This window comes from Pteronotus mesoamericanus, unplaced genomic scaffold (genome assembly GCF_021234165.1).
Source record: "Pteronotus mesoamericanus isolate MK-2021 breed Mesoamerican mustached bat unplaced genomic scaffold, CSHL_Meso_final contig_20, whole genome shotgun sequence".
NCBI classification, from domain to species: Eukaryota; Metazoa; Chordata; class Mammalia; order Chiroptera; family Mormoopidae; genus Pteronotus; species Pteronotus mesoamericanus.
The window spans coordinates 54538548-54563920 of record NW_026555085.1 but is presented as its reverse complement, the minus strand read 5'-3'; the positions used below and the strand labels follow the sequence as shown (position 1 = coordinate 54563920).

The 25373-nt window shown below is 35.7% G+C and overlaps 1 pseudogene; it reads right to left on the bottom strand.

Annotated features, from left to right (window-relative positions):
- Window positions 1-24654: 24654 nt before the first annotated feature.
- LOC129068089 (uncharacterized) lies at window positions 24655-24758 on the bottom strand (annotated as a pseudogene).
- Between the last annotated feature and the right edge of the window lie 615 nt (window positions 24759-25373).

Here is a 25373-nt window from a genome sequence, read left to right as displayed (position 1 = left end):
AAACGTCGGAAAGGAAAGAGAAAAAGGGCTGGGAGGGTGGAAAAGAGCAGGAATGAGGACATAAGCCCTCACGGGCCCATAAGGACTGAAGTTTAATGGCTGAGTGCTTGTTTTGAACTGTGACCTGAGGTTTGGCTGGGCACTAACAGTGGCATGCCTCATCAGCCACTGTCATAGCCACCCCAGGGTATACCTCCAGCGGGGAGTCAACTCCATATCCTGAATTCTCAACTACCAGCTACCCACTGCCTCCTCTGCATGCACTGCTGAGACCCTGCCGAGAAATCAGCATGCAACCCAAGGAAGCATCCTTTCCTCTGGAATAAAAATTAATATTACTTGTCATATTTCATGTCTGAGCTCTTTTCATGCTTTATCCTCTGGTAATGAGGGCTAAATTACCAATATTAGTAGATTTTCATGGCTAGCACAGAAAGAGCTGTTACCAGAATAAATGTTTGCCTTGCTTCTGTTGGACACAGGCTCTGCTAATGCAGCTTTGCTAATTATTTCTAAATAGGCAATAATCTGCATCCCCTAGTGCTGGATAGTGGATTGGCCACGTACCTGCTATTTCCCTTATTTACATGTTTTACAACTTTATCAACTACACTAATTACACTCTGAGCACTGTTTAAAATTTTCTGTTAATAGAGATACAATGATGCACCAGAGGATGTGTATTTATGCCATAATTACGCCTCTGTTCCTACGATGCAGTCTCCAATTAGCTGTCTACGGTGGCACAAGCAGCTGCCTGATATTCTAAAGCAGTGAAACATCTGCACGGCGGATGATACGCTCACATGGATTTTTTTTTAAGCCTAGAAATTTACACCCAAGGGAGTGCAGACAAATAGGAGCCTGTCATGTGTAGGGATGATTAGAAATCCTCACCATGGCAACATTGGAGCAGCCATGTCACAGAGTGAGGGGACACATGTCTAGATGAAGGCGCTAAAAACATTTGCCATTTTTTTTTTAGCTTCAGTCTTCCAAACTTCCCTCCCTCCCCCTTTCTCTCTCTCATATCCTTCTCTTTGCAGCTAAAGCCAACCAAAACAGCAGGTGAAAAGGCCAAAGTCTGCAGCCATGCAAGGCATGTGACACATGGGATTTAGTGTTAGGAAAAACAGTGTGCAATCAGAAATGTTAGACCCAGAAAATGTGCAGGGCCAGGAAAAGGGATGTGTGTGTGTGTGTGTGTGTGTGTGTGTGTGTGTGTTTGTTTGAAAAATATTATAATAATTATTATTTTTTAGTGCTGGGTTGTGTTAAGAGCAGGAGGCAAGATAGGAAATAAATATTTGACAGAATAGAACAGTTGAGGTACCTTACTCAAAAGATGACACCTAATTTAAAATTTCCTTTTAACCCTCATTAACAGTTACAATTTCTGCATGAACAGTTGGCTAGCACACATTAGTGAGAGTAGGGTAAGGCACACAAATGTCTTCTAGTCTGATATTGAATATATTTCTTAATGGCTGCTTCTTTGATAAGCCTGCCTGTATAAAAGGCAGTGCATACATGTATTTAACTATACTTAAAAAAGGGCATTAAACTCTACAGGCTAAAATAGAGGAAAGGGAAAAATACATCATTATATTTCCTAGTCTTATTGATCGATTCATTATATTAATTTTACTTTTGTTAGAAATAAAATTATGCTCTGCCTATGCTTTGACCACAAGACTTCAAAGATGCATCTTATGGCATTTATTGTTTTGCTCTATCATATTGCCTTTATTCCTACACAAGAATACTGCAATTTAAGTTATCAATTTAAAATTGGTTTTTCAAATAATAATCTTATCAGATGGTCATGGCAACACTTCACAATTAATAACAAAGACGTGTTTAAAGGTGTTTAGCAAAGAGCTGAGAGGTGAATGGGGCTTCTACTAGTGAAATAATTAGGGGGAAAATACTTTAATATGAAGAATAATTATAGGTAGGAGCAAAAATGTAACATATGTCCTAAATTATAAGAGTACCATAAGCAATGTAAATTGCATTAAGGATCAAACCTAATCAGTTAAAATCAGTGCTTGTTCTGTGACTGAAGTTCCGGGGTGGAGGCTCTAGGTTACCAATACTTGTGTCACTTAGCCTCACTTTAGATGCTACTTTAGGATTTGTAAAATGTGAGGGTAAGGTCCAGATTATTCTATCATAACTGCACATCTCTTGGGATTAAATCCTTGGTGCACATTTTAAAAAAATTCTTTAATTCATTCTCTGGAAAAAGAATACAGTAGTAAGAAATGTGTTAGTTATTAAGAGTCAAATATATCTTTTTGTTACTGAACTAAATATTTGCATATATGCATAATAAACATATATGCATATGTCTGCATACACACATAAAGACTGGCAATGCTCTCAAAATAATTACATAACACTATATGCCCATAGTAAAAAAAAAAATCTCAAAGTTGGAGTTGTAGGATTTAGAAGCAGAGTTTCATAATTCCTCAATATGTTTAAAATAACTTCATGAAATGCTATTCAAAATTTTAAAGAAAAGATTGTTTGAGTTAACAGACTATATTAGCATTATCTTGGGTTAATGGTAGAGAAGTCTTCTAAGCCCGATTCTTCTAATTTCCCAGCATTCTGGTACCATTGGGTAGATGATGATCAATATTTCAGTCAGGCCCCTTAGGAACATGGCTTTTATCAGACATCAGTACTAAGGCACCTTACAGTGTTTACCAATGAAATAATAAAATGTTATGTTTACAGTGAAATGTCTTTCCTCTACTTACTACTTTAGGTAATGTGGGAATTAGTTACTCATTCAATTCCAAAAGAGAAACTGAGAGTTGCTTTCATTTTCCCATACCCAGCAAGTGAATTCTGAGGCAGTTGGATAGCGGCCACATAAATAATTCTTGTCATGACTCGGGTCTGTGGGTCTCATTGTCCCTCAGCATACCATATTTTGTACAAGCCTTCTATTAGAGAAGTATGATACTGAAGATCCACCATCCACCACATCTGTCAGTGCAAGGACAGAGTTTATCTGATAAACAAGTCATTTTTGGAAACTGCAGATGCTCCCACTGTGAAGTATTAAATGTGGCCCTGCTTAGATACATAGAATGGGGTTCCGGTCGACTGCACGCAGGCTGATAAGCTCTCCACAGCTCAGAATGCTGTTTGCCCACATACTAATGTTAAACAAAAGAACCGCAGACTGCAGAGAAAGGATGCGGGTCAGACTAGTAAATTGCTTAAACCCTTAGGCAGCCTTCTGAAAAGAAAAGGCATGAAAGAAGCTGATACGAGCTTTTATGCAGAATTGTTCTGTTTATTATCCCTATTAAGGAAATGATGGCAAGTGTCTTGTTAAACTCCATATTCCCAATAAGGAAAGAGGACTGACTCCCCTTTTAAACAAGATGCAGTATGCCACTGGTCATCACTTGATAAACCATGTATCTCTTCTATATTATTTCTACATTATGAATATAATAAAAAAGACAATAATAAAGCAATACACATGATAACCATAAATGCTGTTAAATTGTGTTCTAGTATCACCCTACTTGATTTGTCACTGGGCAGTCCAAGCTAATAACAATCTGTCATGGGAGAAATACATTTTGTATAAAAATTTCACAGTATTCCATTAAAACTTTGTTAGTTTAATTGTGATGACTCAATTACAAATGAATTGCTGGGACAGTTTAATAATAAAATCAGAATAAAAATAAGTCACTGTGGCAACATGTAAACTTAACCTGAGTAGAGCAGGGATATAATTTTATTAGTGGAATTCTCCAGTGGATAACATGACAGTCAACACTGAATCTCCCCAGTGTTAGGGGTTTGAGCTGGGGGGAGGGAGGGGAAGATTCCTGAGTTTGCTAGACTTTTAATACTTCCCCTCAGGTCTGACCCTTTAAGAAACAGCATTTTTCTGAAAGCAGATTTTTCTCCTGCTCAGTCTCCTCTCCACCTTCCCCTCCCCCAGAGCCACTCCCATTCTGACTCACGTTGGGACAAAGGCAAAGAGGGGAGATCTCAAGGCTGAAGAAAAATCTGATGAGAGAACCCTAACAGATAACAAACCCTTCCTTCCAAATCACAAAGCAAGAAAAGATTGGCAATCAAAGGACCACTGTAAAGCAGAGAGAAATAAAACTACATGATGTAAAGGCAGAATAAAGAAAAACACACAGGGCAATTGTACTAACAATAAAAAATTAAAAATTACCCTTTGCTTAAAAGTAGTATAACATGTCATTGAGTACTACTTTGACATTTCCCTGCGGCTTTTCTCAACAGGCAACAAATGAAAACAATCTTGAAACTGCTCTGCTAAAGGCTCAGTGCAGGAGGCCTGTCCATACATTGTCATCAGATAATCTTGCGATTATGGTCTTGCTTAAAAGCATTTATCCCTGTAGGAGCAACAGGTTTTTAATAGGAAATACTCAAGTCTCGTCCAAAATCTTTAGAATAACAAACAAAAAAATCAAAGCTACACGCACACATACATAGGCATGCTAATATGATTCTTCCAGATTATCATCAAATCTTAGAGAGAATAAAAGTTTCATAGTTCTACCCTTATGAAACACAGAAACTGAGAAATATTTTTTAAACAGAGTACTAGAGTAGTAACAAAGAGAGCCCTGACCTGCAAAAGGGGAGTGGGGGTGGGCCCCAGGCTTGCCCAAGGACATGTGATCAGGGACTCTATGGACTTACTACGACCAGAAGACAGCTCAGCTAACAATAGACATCAAAGGGGAAGGGGGGTTTACAGAAGTAAAAGAAAAAAAATCATCTGTAGAATAAAACAAAACAAAACAAAAACAATCACCCATACGAGAGTCTGACACTGTGACATTGCAACTCTAGTGAATGGTCCGTGGAGGGAGCTGTTGACACAAGTTCCTGTGTGGAGATAAAACGACACCATTACATCCATCTGTGAAAAAAAGAAAGAAAAGGAGGAGAACTTAACGAAACAACATATTTGAAGTGATTTGGCAGAAATAGCTTCCCTTTAAGCTACAAATCTGCTCTCCAAGGACATCACCTAATGTAGATCCCTCCTAGGCACCGGCCCCTCGGTGGGTGGCTCAGAGCCCAATGTCACAGCTTCTGTCTTCACAGAGCAGAGGCAGATATTCTTCAAATCACACAAATAAACCCACCACTCCAAAGAGCAAGGCTCTGAGAAAGACTAGGAGAACGTGAGTTAACCCCTGCAATGCCAGCCATTTTGTCATGTGAATATGTACCGTGGGCGAGGCAGCACTAGGTGAAGACCCCGGCAGGACGCTCTCATCTTGAAGATTATTTTCAGACCCCTCCGAAGGGACAGGGCATGTGGAAGGAGCATCATTCTGGATAATGTCTGACTTCAGAATGCATAATCGGAGCATTACTTCAAATAATCTTCATTTCACACGTTTTCCGGTAAAGAAGTTTTGCAGAGTAAGCCTTTCTCTTTCCTCTAATTCCTTGGCAAGTGGCATTGGCAGGTTTCGGATGATGAAAGTGGAAGATTATACATGCGGACTGAGGATCCTAGCTGCTCAAGATTTATCTTCAAAGACCCGCACCCATTTACTCTGGAGGGTCCTTCGGGGCACAGGACTCACTGTCCCTCCTAAAGGGTGGCTGTGCAGAGAGCAGGGTGCAGGCAGAGCAGGGTCCTTAGAACACAGTCTTCAGCCACCTTCAGCTGCAGCTCGTCCCAGGAAGGCCTGTGGGAAGCAGCACACTTTCACAGCAGTAGTAACATTCATTGATACTTAAAAAAAAAAAAAAAATTGCTGACCTCCTTCTCTTTCCCTTTCATCTCTTTAGACCTTGAGGTGTGAGAGGGTGAAAAGCTCAGTTCAACAAGGAATATTATGTAACTTGGTAAATTTGAATGATTTGGGACTAATTCATATTTTGGAAGATAAAACTTTTCCTAACAACACATATATTTCCTTTTGTAAACCTACCACAAAGGCTGTATTATCTGACATCAAGGAACTTTTTGGAAAGCACAAACGTTGAAACGAGAAAGATCCTCTTTACTTTTCAATTTCTGTGAAATTCACACTCACATTCAGCTAGTATCACAAAGCATTTAGGCCTCAGGTCACAAAAATGATATATCTGTTTTTGAGGTGTGAAAGATTGTCATGAATTAACATTTAATAAAAATAAAGAATATAAAAGTAACAATATTGATACTATGTTGTAACCCTAAGTATACTTGGAATGGTAATAAAAAGGTACAAATAAACCAGGGAAATATTTTTCGGTGGAATTGTAGTGAAAATTTATAAAAGGGTGAGGCCCCTACTTGAGACCTTTAGGATGTCCTGGAATTAAAATTCTCCTTTGACTACAATATAACATTTATTCTCAAACTTATAATGTCAGAAATTATTAATAATATCTAGGTTTCAAATAAACTATGATAAAAAGATAATGAGCATTAATTAATGATTTAATGATTTAATTAAGAGGAACACTTCTTATTTTGTTTGTTTTCTTTAGTAGCTTTTGCTTTTTTGCAGAGTAACTTCAGGCCTTGAGGTAACTACCTACGATTATTTCTGATGGATAACCTAAAGTTGGTTCTCAAAAACATGGTGGCTGTTATTCCTCACACAGTATTAAGGATTTATGTGTCAATGCACTACATTGTTTTTATCTTCTAATAAAGAATCCTTCTAGGTATGTCTGGCTTTCTTGTGTCTGAATTGCTGAGGTGTTTATAAAGTATGCTAATTGGTCACTCTACATTAGTATTAACTATTGTTTTTGTAATTATTTAAAGTCGCCACATAAGAACAGATGAGGAAACATAAAATAAGGTAATAAAATAAAAAAAGAAAAAAAAGGAAGGAAAGTTAGTAATAGGACAATTTGGTAATTTTCTGTCAATGTGAACTTATTTTGACACCAAACATATATCTATAATAGCATCCAAAGGAACAACATAGTTTAGACTTTAAGGAAGTTTGTACATAGGTTGTGTTTACATGAATTACTACATCATAAAGGTTAAAACTGAGACTTTTGGAATCAATAATATTTGTATATTTAGTATATCTCCCACTTCTTATTTGAATGCCCTCTTAACCTACTGGACATTTCTGATCTTAGTTTTTTCATGTATAAAATGGTCATGTAAATAACCTAACCCATAGGTAGACGTCAGAATTAACCGCCTAATACATATAGCCAAAATGTCATCAATTCAGATAACTAAGGATTTTGTATTGAACTAATTACAGGCTTTGATTTTATTTAGAACAAGCTAGTGTAAATAAATTGTTGGATCAAAAAATAAATCATGCATATGTACTTAACATTCATGATTATTTTGGGAATGAAAAGGTTGAAGATTTACCGGAAAGACATAAAAGATCTATTTGGATATTTGGGCTCCAGCCTTAATCTCTATTCAGAAGAAACTCATGTTCCTCAGTGTCCCCCTCTGCAGACCCCGGGGTTCTGATATGCTTTCTGGCAGCGGGGGCTTACTGCCAACTAATGTCCTCCCCTTTCTGGCACACTCCGAGTATGGGAGAGCTTTATTTAGAAATCCATTGCTTTGGTTTATAGGGTTATCAGACAAATAAGAACCTTTGGGAATAAAAGGGGGTGCTGTTGACAACCATCCTCTGACAGATTCTCTCTAGCCAAAGTGGACATGTGGTCCATCTATTGATAGGTATCATTTTATTGGTGAGCCATTTGTTTTAATTAATACATGAAATCAATAACTTGTGAAATATTTCCCCCGCACTCACATGCTTCTCACTTCAGTGTGATGTGGAAATTCTCTTTAAAAATGATTTTAAATGAATGTCAAGGAACTACCAAAACTTGTTAAATAAATACTACTGTAGTGTATGAGGGACACATTTGTAATACAGAAATTATTTTCTGCAATAGCATTTTTTAAAGCAGAGACCTGTAAAAGTTTGTCTACATCAATTTGGTAATATTGATAGAATTATTCATTGAAAAGGAGTTTGCTGAATTAAACTAATAGGAAAACACTTAGCTATTTTTACACTATTTCAAAAGGACATAAAAGTCTGACATTAATACTTATTGACTTTTGGCTTAATTTAAAACTGCAAGCCATTATAGAATATTGACAAGGCTTTTATTTTTATCTCTGCGGTGCTATCTCCATTTTCTCTACCTTACAGAGATCCTAAACTGATGCTATGAAACTGTGTTGTGTTAGTGGTGAGGCAACATCATACCTTGCTGGCCAGGTGAGGGAAACAGAATCAACTCCTGGGAGTTGCAGGAGCTCTACTAGTTGGGTACAGGATCATCTTGCCATCAAATGTGACCTGACACGCTCAACAACAGTTGATATATGTGCAGTAGTTACTAAGGCTAAACTCTTGATCAATATGTCAGATTTCAAAAGCGATTGCAACAAAGTAGACTCTGGATTATGAGTTAGCTGAATGCACAAAGGCAATGGAAGGACAAATCAGGCAGGACTGCCTGCAGTTTGCATGTCAAAGGACAGAGCTCGAGATGTTGGATCTATAAATGCTCCTAGTATTTAGGAAGGCAGTAGTCTGTGGATCATTTGGTCGGCTAAAAATGTTAAACATTACAAGTTAATTATGAGTAAGAAGGAGAAAGAGAAGAGGAGCATGCGCACACAGAATTTTGTAAACCCCGGTAATTCTGCCCAGGCCTGTGACTCGCTCAGACCTCACCTCAGCATCCATTAACATGATAATGCGCATTAATCCCGCCAAACACAACTCAGCTGTCATCCTCAGTGGCAACCCATCTGTGTGCATGTTGAGGGGGGAAATTCACAGTTTTAGCTGTCGAGGGATTAGCTTCAGAGGAAAGGCTGATTTTCTGTAATTCTTTGCTAGGAAAGCACTCATTTGTTTGCATTTATTGAAGGACCTATTTACTCTTCAGCTTTCATCATCTCACCAACATCTTAAGCAAAAGCTAAGCAGAGGTTGGATGAAATGACAATAAAAACATCTCAGGACAATCAAGCTGAAGCCTAATTTAGTTCTCCCTTAAAGTTTATGATATTATTTATTCTTATTTCTTTGGCTGATCTCAGATCTACATTCTGTCCGAGCAGAAGAAAAATATGTGCATGTGTTTGTATCTGTGTTTATGTGAGCAAAGCTCTTCTATACTGCTTTTATCTCATTGATATAAAATGGGTTAAAAACTATATGTTTTATTGCTATATATGTTCTGCTGTGTGAACAAGAAAGAGAAGATACTGCTTCAGAGAAAGCAAGGATAAATACAGCTTATTTTTTTCTCTATAGTTATTTAAAAACGAGCGTAGTGATATCTCTCCTTGCCATGAAACCTTACCCAGTGGTTTGATGGCCTGTTCTTTGGGCTACATCTACTTTGGACACAATTATAGGTAACTTTCTTCTAATGTAAATCTGCAAAGCTATAAGAAGCACTGGCAAGAGAAACATCATTAAAATGTTTTGAGGGTAAACCAACTATTCCATTCAATATAGTGGAAAGAAAAATCAGCCACAAGGCATCACGACTGGTTGACTGACTTGTTACTCTTCAATGGGTTAACTTGGAATAATACAGCAATGACCTCCTGTGTTAAAGAAAAGATGGAAATAATCATTTGAAAAATAGGCACCATGAAGCAACCAGTTTGACTAATTTTTCATCAAAGTGATCTGTTATTTAATTTGATCATCAAGTTTATTTTTAAAAAAATGTTATTCTATGTTCGGGTACAATGAGGCATTTTGTTTTTATTTAGTTGTTGTTGTTAACTTTATAAATACAATAATCTTATTTATTTTGGTTTTCCTAATCTAGAGTGTCCTAAAGTACGGCCTGTGGGATGTTAGGAGATCTTACATGCAAAGTTGTCTATCACACGATAAGTTTGGTAAAAACTTGGTTAAGTAAAGTTAACCGAGTTAATTCATGACAGGACTTCTTAGGTAGTGAATTTTGTTCATCTGTAAGTAGGAAACAAATGAGGAAGTTATTTTACGTTGTGTGCACTAGCATTCGCGTAGCAGGGAAGGAGTTTGGGGGTGGGGGTACAGGATCTTCAACCAATTAATACAGCCAAAGCACAGAGTAAACACTTCATCAAAGTTAGCTAATAATGTTAGCATGCATATTTTTTCCAAACATATTTGGCAACATATCTTTCCCTGAAGTAACATTACTTGGAATGAAATTTGCAGAGCTCACTCTTGAAAACACTACTGTAGACTAACATTGCAACACTTCTATTCTTAGAAATATCTATTGGAAGACTTCTCCAAATAATAAACTCTCAACGTGAAAAGAGCAGAATGAATTTTTTAAGTACCTATTAAAGAAAGGCAATTAAAGCCAATACATTCAAGGAAAAAGCATCAAACTAGAGAACTTGTTACTTGAGCAACTTCCTTTTGGGTACCTGGTACTGAACATTCATTACCACCTGTCCATCACACCTGGTAAATTGAACAGTTGTTAGAAAGCTGATACAGAAAGAAAACACTACTATTTAGCTGTTCTTTTCTTTTCTTTTCTTTTTTTTTTCTTCTTTTCAAGATGCTACTAGTGGAAATGACATAGAAATCTGTGTATGGCAGCACTTCTGAAAAAGAACATCTATGTAAATAGAGCATGAAGGAGGCATGAAAGAATCTAGCAAGCTCCATTTGGGTCTTTAGACCTAATAGCCCAGATTTGGTCTTCAGATGTGCATGCATGCACGAGGTAATACTAAATTTGACCGAAGCTGTGCAAACAATCCTAAAGCAAAATGAGTCCGATGCTTGATGCCTAAAGAGTTGGAACTGCAATTTCCAGACAAGATAGTCATAGAAAAACTACTTGGGCACAGAGGAAATGTCCTGTTTCATCCTCACTGAGAGACCAGAGTGACGTTTTAAAGGAAAGAAACATTTAGAGATTTTTTTAAAGTTTTTTTTTAATTTAAAGAGCTAATAACCAGATTTCAAATTTATTTAAGTCCACTAAGAGTAAATTTTGTGAAATAAAACATACTTCACTTCAATCCTTTAAAAATATATGGGTATTTGTGATCTTTCAAAGTCAGTGAAAGATTTACAACTTGTGTATGTATACAGAACTTCAGTTCCCCCAAAGTGAACTCAGTGCCTTTGCTTGAATATGCAATGGTGCAATCACTAAAATAAATGTACTTGCTGCACTCAATTAAACATTGTATTGTACATGTGTGTTTATTCAATTGTGTGACGATACAGTGATTGAAACACACACACTCGGCGCATTTGTCTCAATCTGTAGTGCATTTATTTAAATGTGCAATCAATCATAGGTCTCTGCTTTTAGTTTTTTCTTTGTATTTTCAGAGAATACTAAATATAAACCATTGTGTGTAGACTGTGACATGAAGAACTGAAATGCACATTAAATAAAACAATATAAAATTGGAAATTTCAGGAAAAGAAATTATGCAACTAGTATGTGTAAATGGGCAACTGCTGTCAAGTCTATTATTTAAGGTCAGAGTTTTATGTTCTGAACTGCTCGTTTTGATAACAGTTTATGTGTATGGTAATATTAATATCTGTTTAATAGTAATTAACAAAAATGATATAAAAGATATTCAAATTTATATTAAAATACTTTATTCTAGTTTACATTTATATAAAGATTTATCGAGTATTGTTTTATATCATTATTTTAAGTATTCTTATTAATGTATTCATAAGACTATTTTATTACTTGAATTTATTGTGACTCACCTCCTCTGTTTATATCTGTGAGTTTTCCTGCCTAATGTCCTGGCCTCAGGTCCTAAGTTAAGGGTTTCTTTCCCCACTGAACATTTTTCTCTCCATCCAGTGCCAATGTAGAAACAAACTTCCTTGCCCACTTTTGGACTTTTGCACGTGCCGTTTTCTTTACCTAGAAAGTACTTTTCTCCTGTGGTTGACCTGGCCAACTCTTTTCATATCTTCTATGTTAACTGACCTCTAACTTCTTTAAAGAAGCTGTTCCTGAAGACAATTCTACTCTTTTTTTCCTTTCATTTATATATTCAACAAATTAATATGCATTGAATGCTCATCATATTCTAGGCATTGGGAATACAGTGATTAACAGGACAGATGCAGCCACTATATTCATGAGATTGACAATATAGCACTGTGTCCCTTCCACTCTTTATCTTCTTATTCCATTCCTTATATAATAAATGCTATAATTTGCAATTTTTCTACTTGTTTACATCTTTTCTTTGTTTCTCTCTCTGCAAGTTTCCTAAGGACCAGCATCATGCCTCTCTGGCTCACCTGTGTTTTCTTCAACATCCAGAAAAGTGATTGGACTATAATGGGTGGTTAAAACTATCAAATTAATTAATTAGTTAAGAGGAAGACAGATTTAGTCTTTTCAATGACCCCAAATAACCACTATTGTCACTGGCTTACAGTTAAAGACAGAAGCTGAGTGATGTTCTAATATGTACTAATATGTGTACTAATATGATGTTCAAACCATGCTGCTGGTCAGTTAAAGGATCAGATATTAACATGAAACGAGTGTTACCCAATGTCCACACTCTTCTCCATGGTGTTATGAATTAGTTCATTTAACACCTGTGAGCAGTAGCAAATAGTTAAGAGAATAACCTCCGAGGAAAGCCAGGTCCAAATTCAGAAAAATTTCTTAACCCCCTTGATCTATGCAGTGGGAAAAATAATAATACCTAGCTTATAGATATATATAAATAACAAATAAGATAATACATATAAAGTGCTTAGAACAGTGTAAATAGTGTAAATATTTAATATTATTGTTGTAGTGATTAGTATTATTAACTAGGAACAAAAAAGATATAATTTTGAGAAGTGTCTTCTGTGTGGAAGTTATTTGAATTTAACCATTTCAATGAAAAGTCTAAGGACAATTTCTTATACATCTGTTGTGTTGGGTTAACATTTATATTGGTGCCATTCAAGTAGCATTCGATGTATATGTGTTGGGTGGATTGATAAGTGAAGGATGAAGAAATAGGGAATTCTTTTGCTGACAAAAGAATAGATTGTAAAAGGTAAATTGCTTGCTTAAATAATATTTCAAAAATTATTAAGCAAGCACAGTGTCTTAATGTGTGTTTAAATACGAGAGTGCTGTGTGTTTTCTAAGTCTAGAGAAACCTTCTAGGGTTCAGAACAGTCCAAAATTATAGACTATACTCTCTTAACTTTCCTTTGTAAGTCTTGTACTACCCAATGCCTATAAAATAGGGTTACCAGTAGAAACAGAAAGAGACAAAAATGATATTTAACAAGGCCATTATCATTACTGAAAGCAGATTTTTAAATGTGAAGCATTTTGACATTTTAAATACTATACACACTGGGGTTATAATTACTTTTAATGATAACTGACAATAAGCCCTGACTTAAGATAAAGGGAGAAGGACCCAAGTTTTAATCATGACTTCACTCATACTTATTTGGAACTTTCAACTCTCCCTAGATCCACAGCATGAGGAAGTTAAACGAGAGGGTGGAAAACTAAAGAGAAAGGGGAGAGAGCACTTGAAAAAACATGACCTCAACAAGGATGATCCAGAGATCTCCAAAGACTAAAGCCTCACCCAGCCTCCTAGCAGCCTGAACAACTGTGTGCCTTTCACTCAGCCTAAGTAGGCATGAGATTATCCTTCTTGTCATCCAGCATGGACTCACTGTGGGCTCCTGCAGGAAAACACATGCCTTCTGCTCCATGAAGGACAGCTGCCTGACCAACAGGAGCCAGGCTCCCAAAGACCAGGAGGACCCATGGAAGGTTAGACTCTGGCTGCCTTGCAGCCGGGCAGCCCAGGATAGAAACAGTCATGCTTGGCAACTTATTTCCATCAGGAAGAACTTCTGAGTTGACTCTAAGCTACTTTATTTATGAATCCTGTTTAGCCTCCAGCTATCATCAATCTTACCCTATTCAGATGTTTACTACCTGGACTACATCATTTTTGCCTGTTGCTGCCTACAGCATGCTACACTGATATTTGCACTGCCTGCCTGAAATGCTTCTACTCATATCCCTGATGACTGGGGTAATTATATCTCCCTAGTTTGCCTGAAAGAGTCCCAATTTGCATCTATTGTCCCTGTATGATACCCACAGCGATCCTATCACTCTCAAAAGAGTCTTGATTTGGACCATAAATTAAATGATCATCCTGCTCTATCCTGACTCTAAGGCATCTGCTTTCATATTCATTCAGTAGGGAAATGCATCCTGAGCCATGTAGATAAATCAATCACTGCTTTAGGCTATCCAGGAAACTTCCAATGATTAAAAAACCAGTAATTTGACTCCTAATGCCACAGCATTTATCAATAGCTGATATACTATAACGTTCCTTGCTTATTTATTATCCATCTTCCCTAACTAGAATATAATTTCCATAAGGGCAGGAACTTTTTCTGTTTTGTACATGGTTGTATTCCCAGTACACAGAAAGTGATCAATAACTATTTTTTTTCTAAATAAATGAATGAAAGGAATCCAAGAGGTAAAGGAGCAGAATTTTAAGCTTACCACAGTCCCAGAACTATACTGAGGCCTTTACATATACCTTACTTTTCAGTCCTAACAACTCTATAGTGTAAATATTACTTTTCAAGATGAATAAACCAAAGAAGATAATTTGGCCAAGGTCACATAGGCTCAGGATACTCATGCAACTGTTGTGCCAGAATGTTTAGAGAGCCTGTTGAAGCTACAGCTGAACCATACATCCTGTTTTTTTCACTTTTAAATATTCTAAAAATTTTCTTTTTAAAAAAAAGAAATAGACTCACTTTTCTGTTTTGTTTTGTTTTAGCAGATTTGAGGAAGATCGGGTGTAGGTAGAACTAAATACTTTCAGTTTCTGAAGAGATATATTTTGATTAAAAAAACACCAATAAACTGAAAACTTGTCATGCTTCCAAGTCTGTAGAGTAGTTAATGAAAAAAGCATATGCCTCATTTCAGTATTTCTCTAAGATGGTTAAAACAGCTAACACTAAATCAGGCAGTGTTGACTGCACTCTCACCGTCTTGCTAGTAGACAGTAGAGGGAACTGTTAGTACATTCAGTAGCAAGGTGTAAACAGGCTATGGCAAGGGGGGAAAGCAACCAACTACAGCATACATCACACTTGGATGTCTTCTCATTTAAATATTACATTGTGTTATCATGAACTTCTCTTACCCTGACAACTACTCCTACTTAATTCTAAATGAAACCTCTAAAATATTGGTTTTGTGTGCTAATGTATTTAGAATTTCTTTTTTATTGAGTTTTTTCACTGGAATCTCATTGTCATTCAGATGAAGTTTAGCAACCTGTCCAAACTCCCATGGATTTCCCCCTCACCTCTTTTTTTTCTCACCAGTCATTGCCTCCTCTGACCTCTATGCCTCCTTCTCACAATCTCAACCATCTGGAACAATTTTCTTATTTTCCTCTGACAAGTGTCATATCTTACTTAAGCTTCTCCTTAAAACTTTTTTCTTCTGAGGAGATAATGTCAAGCTTACTTGGATAGATATGTGGGCATTCTAGTCATGATACATACCACCCCCCTGGAAGCCAGGGATTGATGGCACTAGTTTACTGTCTAGTCAATTAATCCTTCCTTTCTCAATACCTTATATGATTCCCCCTCCAAAAAGTACCTGATCAAAGAGAATTATCTTTCTAGAGAGAAGAGGATTCCAGAGAGTAAAATAATTCTATTTTACTAAAGAGTTTAGGTATCATTATAGTCTACTAAAGAAGCATCAAACTTCTCCTTAGTTGAGAAAATAACTATTCTACCTTCAAATATCAGCAGTATATGGGGTGAGCTGCATGCACACTTTTCATGTTTGTCTGTCCTCCATGACTCTTAAACTATCAGGGAAAAAAATCCCACTGAAATTCTTGTATTACCACTTGAGTCTCTAAAGTTACATTGCATAGATCATTTAAAACAGAGAGCCAAGGCTTATTGAAATTTTAGTAAAAATCTAATATCCATAGTGGGACAATCATTAAAATTTGTTTCATAAAACTCTGACTCCAAAGGATATAAAGTAGAAGGATCCCATGCTCACATAATAGTGAAATACAATACACACACTCTGTCTTGGAAATGTATAATGTTCAAGGCTCTAAGAAGTCCTTTCCAGAACAAACTCTAGGCTATTTTAATCAGTTTCATAAATTTGTTCAAAAACCTTTTTATTTTAATTGACATAGCACACAATGTTATCTAGCAAAAATAACATTCAACAGAACACAGTTCAAAAAAATACTGACTCAAAAAATAAAACCCGGAAGAGATGTATAAAATAAATCAAGTTCAGTCCATTGATCTTAATAAGTAAATTTAGACATAGAGATGATGTGTAGCAAATTTGTAAAACATCACATATTTTAGCTTCTTTATCCTTGAGTTGACATTTCGCCAGGCCAATCAATTTGCCCCTAATCCCTATTTGAGGAGCTTCTCATTGCCCAACACCCATCACTATATGTAATATTCAGAAACCTCAAAATCACCTTATTGACATAGCTTAAAATTCACAGTCCTTAGCATGGCCTTCTATGGTTTCAGTGAACTGAACAGGTAATTTCAGTGTCATCTAAATGTGCCCAATGTCCCAATGTCTTGATCAAAGTATAGAGCTGTTTTCCCAAAGACATTCAGTGTTTTTTAACTCTGGGGAATCTGCTCATCTTCCCTTACCAAATCCTGCTAATCCTTTGAGACCTTCTTCAATGGTACTTTCTCCATAGGACTTTTAGGGTGTTCTCAGTTGAAATTTCATATTTACTCATTCCCAAAGCACAACATGCATATACTCCAACTTATTAGACTTCATTGTGTATTTAAAGGCTCATCTGATATTTTCCTTAAGGGCAGGGTCTGCATTTGGTTTATCCTAGAATCCTGTTGCCCAAAGTAGATTCATAGTAAATATCTGTAGAGTTCATCACATAGTCCACAAACAGACATGTAGTGACAGAGTAAGGGCTAGACCCTATCACCTTTCAGGTGTTAATGAAACCTAGTGAAAGCAGCAGGAATGTATATGTTGGTATGATACTGGTACTGTACTTTTAGGTTTTCATAGGAACCATAACATATCAGCAATATTATCTTTTTTGATAACACTTCAAGATGAGAAATAAAGATGTTTGAAATTACTATATAACTTACATGGTACCATTTTGGGATGAATCATATAAAAGCATCAGAACTGTGGAGACCATTGTTTTTATAAATAAGCAATAATCAAATGATGATAATATTATGCTAAGTGAAATAAGCCAGTTGGTAAAAGAAAAATACCATATGATCTCATCTATAAGTGGAATCTATTCAACAAAATAAAATAAAGAACAAAATAAACCACAGGCATGGAAACATGAAGCAGACTGAAAGTGACCAGAGGGGATGGGAAAAGAGGACAGTGGTGGAAAGAAGGGGAAGGGACTAGACAAAGAACATGTATGAATGACCTATGCACATGGGCAACAGAGTGGGAATTGACTGTGGGAAAGGGCGGCGGGGTGGGATGGGTGAAGGAGGGCAAAGGGGGAAAAACTGAGACAACTGTAATAAAATAAACATGACTTAAAAGTTTTTTAAAAGAGTAATAAAAAAAGAAAAGGCTAAGGGTATTGGTTTGCAAACTAGTTTCTAGCTATGTTCAGCCACAGGCAGTATAGGCATGAAACAGGGAGGTAAATTGAGTCAGGGAAATCATTTTTTCAAATTGAGTATGTGAAACCTAAAGAGGGAAAAGTTATCTGTGGATGTAAGCAATGGATGATTATCATGACTGACTAGAATATTAAATCTAATAAGCAAGAGAGAAAAACTAAGTGGTGAAGAATAGTGTTAAAAAATGGTATGTAAGATTAATGAAATGTATGCTTAAGTGACTCTAATAAGGAAATAAGAGGGCATATATTTATTCTAATCCTGGATCCTTACGTGAAGTAAAATTATTGCAAATTTTGGTAATCTATAACAAGATTCTTGTCATGAAAAAGTAAAATTGTTGGCATATCTATAAGAATAAAAACATAAAGTAATTATAAAAGAATATATTATAGTAAAAAAAAAGGGTACAGTAAAAGTCTTAGAGACAGACATGAATTTAATCCCTCCTTGGGGACATTTTAGTTCTATGACCACCATTAACTCCAATCCTCTGTTTCTTCATTTGTAAAATGGCAAACAATTATTTATTGAGCATTATCCATGTGCTAAGTGTTGCGCCCTTAACCCATATTTAGTATATATTATCTCATAATTTTCATAACAAGTATATGAGGAAGATAATATTCCCATGTTATATGTAAGAAAACTGAGGCTCAGAAATTATACAAATAACATGACTAAAGATACACAGCTAGCTACTGTGTTTCAAAGGCAGGATTCAAACCCAACCTTTCAGAGGTAAACAAAATTCTGTTTTTATATTCTCTACCTTAAAAGTAATGGCAACAATTAAATAAATGCATTTGAAATCACCTCACATAATATATCTCACACTAGATTTGCTCAAAAAATGTTTCTTCTCTTCCCATTTTCTTTTCTGCTCATAGATTAATGGGAGTTGTACCAAAACAATAATGAAAAGATCTGTGTTTGAAGACAGTTCTTATCACTAAGTGAGACTAACAAGACTGTGACTATGAAAGAGCTTCAAAAAACCCATGTCTTCATAAATACAAATTTTTGTTGCCCATTAGATGAACAGTCCCCAGAGATGTGCTTGCGTGTTTGGCATTCTAAGATGATGGTTTCCCAGAGATACATGCCATTTTATGTTGAGGACACAGCTCTTCATAAGTACAAATTAAACTCATCTTGAAGGAAAAAATACTAAAATTATAAAACATTATCTTGACTTTCTTTTCTTGGTAACAGCTAAGTTCTTAAAAGTCTCAGTTTATTTTAGGAGTAACAGGTAAGTTCTTAAAAGTCTCAGTTTAGTTTATTGCTTTCCTCCAGCAAGTTGTGTCTAAGTAACTACTGATACTACTGAGTTGAATACCACAAGAAGTTATCCTGTCTTTTACACATTGTCATTAGCATTCAAAAATTTTCTCAAATTTGCACTTGAGCTAGTTGGTCCTAGAGTACAAATATGGATGTTCACAGAATGCACAGAAATTCAAAACCCACTGCTCTATTTTCTGACTTGTTTTGTCTGCAAGGTAGCATCTTTTCTACACACACACACACACACACACACACACATACACAGCCATAAAATGCCCAAAATATGCAGATGTAATGTGAAAAACTCAGCCCATCATCTAAATGTTTAAAAAATATCCAGATGTTAGATTTAATGTAGACAAACCATCTGGCAGATCGGCTTAGTTTTCTACTTTATATCCAGCTGTTGGATGCTATGGAAGGACAGCCTAGGTCTGTACTTAAAGATGAGCAAAGAAAATGGTGCCAGACGTATAGTGCTGGTCCTCTAGAAAACAACTCTAATTCATTAGGTTGTAGACATCATTAATATTTTTGAGGGAGGAAAACAGAAATTTCAGAGAGCATTTATTTTTGCTGGAACTACTCACTTTAAAACCCTTTTCGTGGACACCTCTTTTTCAGATACATCATCTTAAAACAATACTGAAATTGGAAGTAATTGACCCCTACCAGCAGAATCTCCAGATTCATATTTGGAGTTAAGTATTCTATAGAATAAAAGTATAAATAAAAAAGAAGAAAAAAAGCAAGTTTTTTTTTTTTTTTTGCAAAGTGAAAGAGTGCAGCAGCATCCAGCACCAAGCTGTAGACCAAAAGATGTTCTACTGAATACTTGCGCCCCTACCACTATCAGCTTCCTCACACGTGACGAGGGCCCAAGTCGAGGTCCAGAAGCAGAGGCAGCCCATCAGTCATAAGAACTGAAATTTGTTTTGAATTTACTTTGCAAAAAGGTAGATATCTCTAGTCTTAACAATCACTTTAAAAAATCATTACTAAACAAAATGAACAACTCTTTTTCTTTCCAAATCCTGTGTCATTCACATATCATGGCATTACATTTTTAATACTATTTTCCTTTAAAATATAACTATATAGTAAAAGAAAAACAGCTAACCAATGGGACAAATGCTACTTCCCTCCTTAATTTCCATGGGGCAGATTGTTTTTCATATTTAGAAGACATAAGTTGTAAAGTAATGTCTTATAACAAAGGAGGGAAAGAGATGGTGGAAATGAATAGATACAGCAAATATTATTTGTTAACAATAAAGTCTCTATAAAATCATAGTATACATACCAACCTCTGAAAAATTATTAAAGGATGCCATGAGATAAAGCAGGGAAAAATAGTGAACCGAAAAAAAAAATCAAATACTCTGGAGAAAGCAAGGAGAAAAAGATGGGCATGAAAATTTATAGACAGTTTGAGGGTAGGTTTTCAAAGTGGCATGTGACAGAGCCAAGCACAAATCCTCTTACTTATTAACGGGATTTGTCCCTGTACCTGTCACACATTGCTTTGAAAATATCTGCCTCTGTGAAAGGTATACTGCTTCTTTCCATCAGTTTTACTCTTAAGAGACTAATGTATAATCTCTTTAGGTTCATCTTTTGTATTTCTCTGCATGTGACAAATTGTTTTGAACACTCTTCATCCATACGTCTAAGAAGGTAGGCACTAAGGGCTTATCACCGCATATTTAAAAATCCCTGAGATACTATTTTCTTCATTGGAAATAATTGTTCTAATAAAATAATCTCTAGATTTATCATTGAAAGTTTTCCAGCTAATGCATTCATGTCTGGATGCCATAGGCAATTGTACTCAACCTTATCAGACTTAGAGCCTCTTTTTCATAACAAATATTTTGTAACCTATTTATTATGCTGAAATAAAACGTGTATATGTTGTAACCACTTCAAGCACATAATTTGAAAAACTCAATACAATGCCCAACTATAAAATAAAAGAGAAATAAAAATAAGTTCTTTATAATAGAATGCATTTTGAAGTATAAATACTTGAGCACTGCTAAATAACAAACACTTAAAGAAGTTGAAGGCTGATGCCTATGCAGAGAATCTCATAAACTTGTAAACACATAAGCTACCATTGCAAGCTAAAGCAGGACTATTGTGTTGATGCAGCAAACGCCATAAAGAGACTTGCCATCAATGACCATCAACTGGTAAAATTCAAAACAACTTTTCTTAATTTGTATGATTAATTCTTAAAATCTTTTGTGTATATTACAATGTGAAAAAGCTTTTATAATTACCTGTAATAAAATAGAATTCAGACAGGAACAGATTTTTACTGCAGGTTATAAATAAGTGGTGTTTTTCATCTACATGAATAGCTAATAGGATACTCAAAAGTCCAGCAAATATGGGACAGTTTTTCATTGTGCTGGACCCTTTGGCAAGTCGCAAATGTCTCGTATTCTTTGGCTCCACCCATGTTAGTGACAGTTCGAGCGTCACACCATTCAATTTTTTGTAAAAACCTAATATATCCTCAAAAATCCCCCAAATTCTCTTTAGGGTATGATATTGTTCCCCAGTGAGAAATAGTGCTAGAGAGTCACAGAAGAAGGACTAAAACAATGCTACCTGCATCTTTTTGCTTTTATTTTGTTTTGCTCAGGTAAGACAAAGCTTGATTTTTAAAAATCCATCATACAGTTCACACTGTGTTCACACATTCCGTGGCATGAGGACTTAAGAGTCTCCTGATTATAACATTTTATTAAAAATGAGTGGGCTTACCACCTTAGATTGGGGACATATGAGTGAAACTTACAAAAAGGAGTGTCATGCATGATAAGGTAAACTGCTTAATTTTAAAATTGAAAGAACAGATTTTTGTCCTTACAAATTACATTTCACATGCATAAACAATTAATCCAGATACAAATATGTAATTTATTAATCAGAGGTAAAAATAAGATACAGAAGGACTTTGGGTGAAAAGAAATAATGGTGCAAGCAGTTGTTTCAATAAAAAAAAAAAACTTTCCCACATGACATGATATGGTGCTAGATTTATTATTCCATTTATCCATTTATCTTTAAACAAGCCAACCATAGACATTTACCTTAGAAATCTAAAGTTGCTTATTTCTGTGCGGTACAGTTCTACAGAACCATGGATTGATGGTTTCATAAGGTATCAGTCACACTTCCATAGCATTTGCTGATATAAATATAAAAGCTTCATTTTAAAGGATAAATAAAGCCACACTATTATCTAAACAGGGTAAAATTTAACATCCTTGTGGTTTGTGGAAATTTTTGATGTGCCTGCTGGCTTTTCAATAAAAATCAATTATGCCTTAAATGCGAGCGGTAGTCAACATACTACAGACTATAAATTCAATTTCATACTCAGAAATATGGATTAGCTGAACTTGATGCCCTTCCATTGATTTCAGAAAGCAAAAGCTGATAAGGTAAATAATAGTAAGAGGCTCTCTGACACTCCACATCAAGTTCCGGATTTCCATATTATTTTTGTAAGAACTTTGCAGTCACCACAATATCCTTCTTGTGAAATATGTATGATGAATAGATATTATATGGATTGCTGATTCATCTCTCCATACAGAATGGATATTTTGCTTTCATAAGTCAGGAAGAAACCGCACAGAAAAAAAGAATATGCTTATTTCCCTCGGCTCAGTGCAAGGTATATGTCAACTGACTGTGAATAAATCTAGTGGGTAATTAGAGAGCACACCAATTAAGCACTGAGATTCCACCTGTAAATAAAAACTGTATAAACCAGGAACAAAAGGACACTCTTCAGTTCTTCAATATTTTACTTGTATATACAACACACACAAACATATATTCATATACAGAGATTAAGGGAGGGAGAGAGAGAGAGAGAGAAAGGAAAGCATTCTAAAAACTGAAAAACATCCAGTCCTTCTGTTCGCTCAAAAGAGCACCTGAAATTGGCAAGAATCTCATGGAGTGGGGAATCATGCGAAGGGAAGAAAGAAATGATTTGAAAGAAGTGATAAGAAATCTAAGGAATAATGATCATGAGGAAGAAATTTAGAATAGTTTTCAGCATAATGGGAAATCCAGTCACATCTGCCACAGTTTTCTTCTTTCCTCCTTTAATGTGCAGAACATTTAGATTTTATAGAAATGCTCAAGTCCATACTTTGAGAATTTTATGGCTCAGCCGTTCTTTTTTGCAGTAAGCCTGGTGCACTCAGCTTAAATCCCAAAGAGTCCTTAGGCAGGGTTAGGCCTGGTCTCACCTTTTATCAAGATGAGTTCCTGCTTTCCTGACACAAACAAGGATTGCTCTGTCACATATTCAGCATGCTAACAGAGAAGAAACATGGCTCATACTAATTAAAAGATATAAGTTCCTTAAAAAAAGAATTTCCTGTAGTTTCCCTAGAATTCATGGCCTAATGTCTCAGCTCCTCCAAAGAAATTAATTATACTTGGATTTCTGAAGATAGAGGTTAATTTATTTAAAATATACGTCATTTATTTTACTATAAGTGGTTTTATTAAAAGATGCTAAACATAAAAATAACCTATACAAAATGCTGTGAATACTAAATGGAATATATCCTAAAGAAAAGCATTTCTAACAGTAAATAATTATTCATATATTCATCTATATGGTATCTCTTACTCATCACTATCAGTTTCTGGAGAAAGCATAGAGAAAAATGGCAATGTAGTGATTGTGGGTTCCTTTCATGAATAACAAATTGTTTGCACAAGAAAAACATAAAATCACAAAAGAAATGGTACAGTCTCATTTCTGACTTTTTCAGTTATTTATTGTCTGTGAAAAAGTCAACAAGCATTTCTTTTTCGCAACTCTTAGAAATCTATGTGTATGCATGTTTATTTATAAATATATATATTTTTCATAACAGGGAATATAGGGGCAAACATATTTTTCAGCAATGTCTTTTCACATGATATTTAAATTTAGGTAAAGAATACAACCAGAAATTTTACCTTTCTTATACCAATATATACTCATAAATCTGTAACACATGAAGTTTCTGATAAAATATTTACTATGTGAATTATAAAATTTTAAGTTTCAGTGTATGAAATAACACTATCTCTGAAACATATCTAAAACAAAAATGCCACAACCAACAATTTTCCTCATATGTTGCAACGTGACTGTAGCATATGAGAAAAAAGGCATCACATTGTTTATGAAAAAACAATTCTTGTAGATACACTTGGAAAACTGCAAACATTCATAAACAGTTACTCTTTGGGGATAGAGAAAAACTGCCATTAAACAGGTGTTAGAATTTAAATGACATCTCATTAGTGACTCCTTTTTGCAGCTCTGAGACAAATAAAACCTTCATTTAAAAGCATTAGTGCTATTCCTAAGGGTTTCTGGTATCATAATGTTTTGTTTTATGAAGATATTTAATTCCTTCCAGCATTTTTGCTTATTTATACAAAATAAGCCAATTGTATTTCCAAGTTTAGCTGAGCGTGAAGTCAGGGGGCGAACAAGGCCTTTGCAATGCTGTAAATACCCTTGCCCCTCCTTTCACTTCAGAGAATCTGGGAGGCTGGAACCCAGCCTGGAAAACAAAGGTATTTTTGAGAATCACTACCAAATAGAACGTGAGTCTTTGTATCCTTTGCCCTTTGTTAAAGAGTCATATATTAAACTGATAAGAACAGGTACTATGCTTGATCTTAGCAAAAAGGCCAAGAAGTGATAAGTACCATACGATTTCACTCACATGTGGAATCTAATGAACAAAATGAACTAACAAGCAAAATAGAGACAGACTCATGTATAGAGAGCAGGCTGTAGAGAGAGCTAACAGTTGTCTGAGCTGGGGTGGGTGGGAGATTGGTAAGGGTGATGGAGGGGATTGAGCACAAAAAATAAAAAAATAGGAGACAGAGAGAGAAACTGATGAGCTCGTGAACAACAGTGTGGTGACTGCCAGGAGAGCGGAATTGGAGGAGGTGGAGGGGGTCTAGGGAGGACAGACGGTGATGGATGGAGACTTGACTCGGGGTGGTGAACACGAATGTGAGACTATCTTCCTAATTCAAGAATTATACCACAGTAGTCACCTATTGAAAACTTACCTGCTAATTGGGAAGTTTATTCACACTGTTATGTTTCTTTCTTTTCTTTTTCTTACCCTCACCTGGGGATATTTTTTCATTGCTTTTAGAGAAAGAGGAAGAGAGAGAGAGAGGTGCAAGAAAGAGACACATTGGTTGTCTCCAGCATGCGCTCTGACCAGGGATCATACAGATCTGGACCAGGGTTAGGGACTGAACCCACAACCTAGGCATGTGGTCTGACCAGGAATTAAG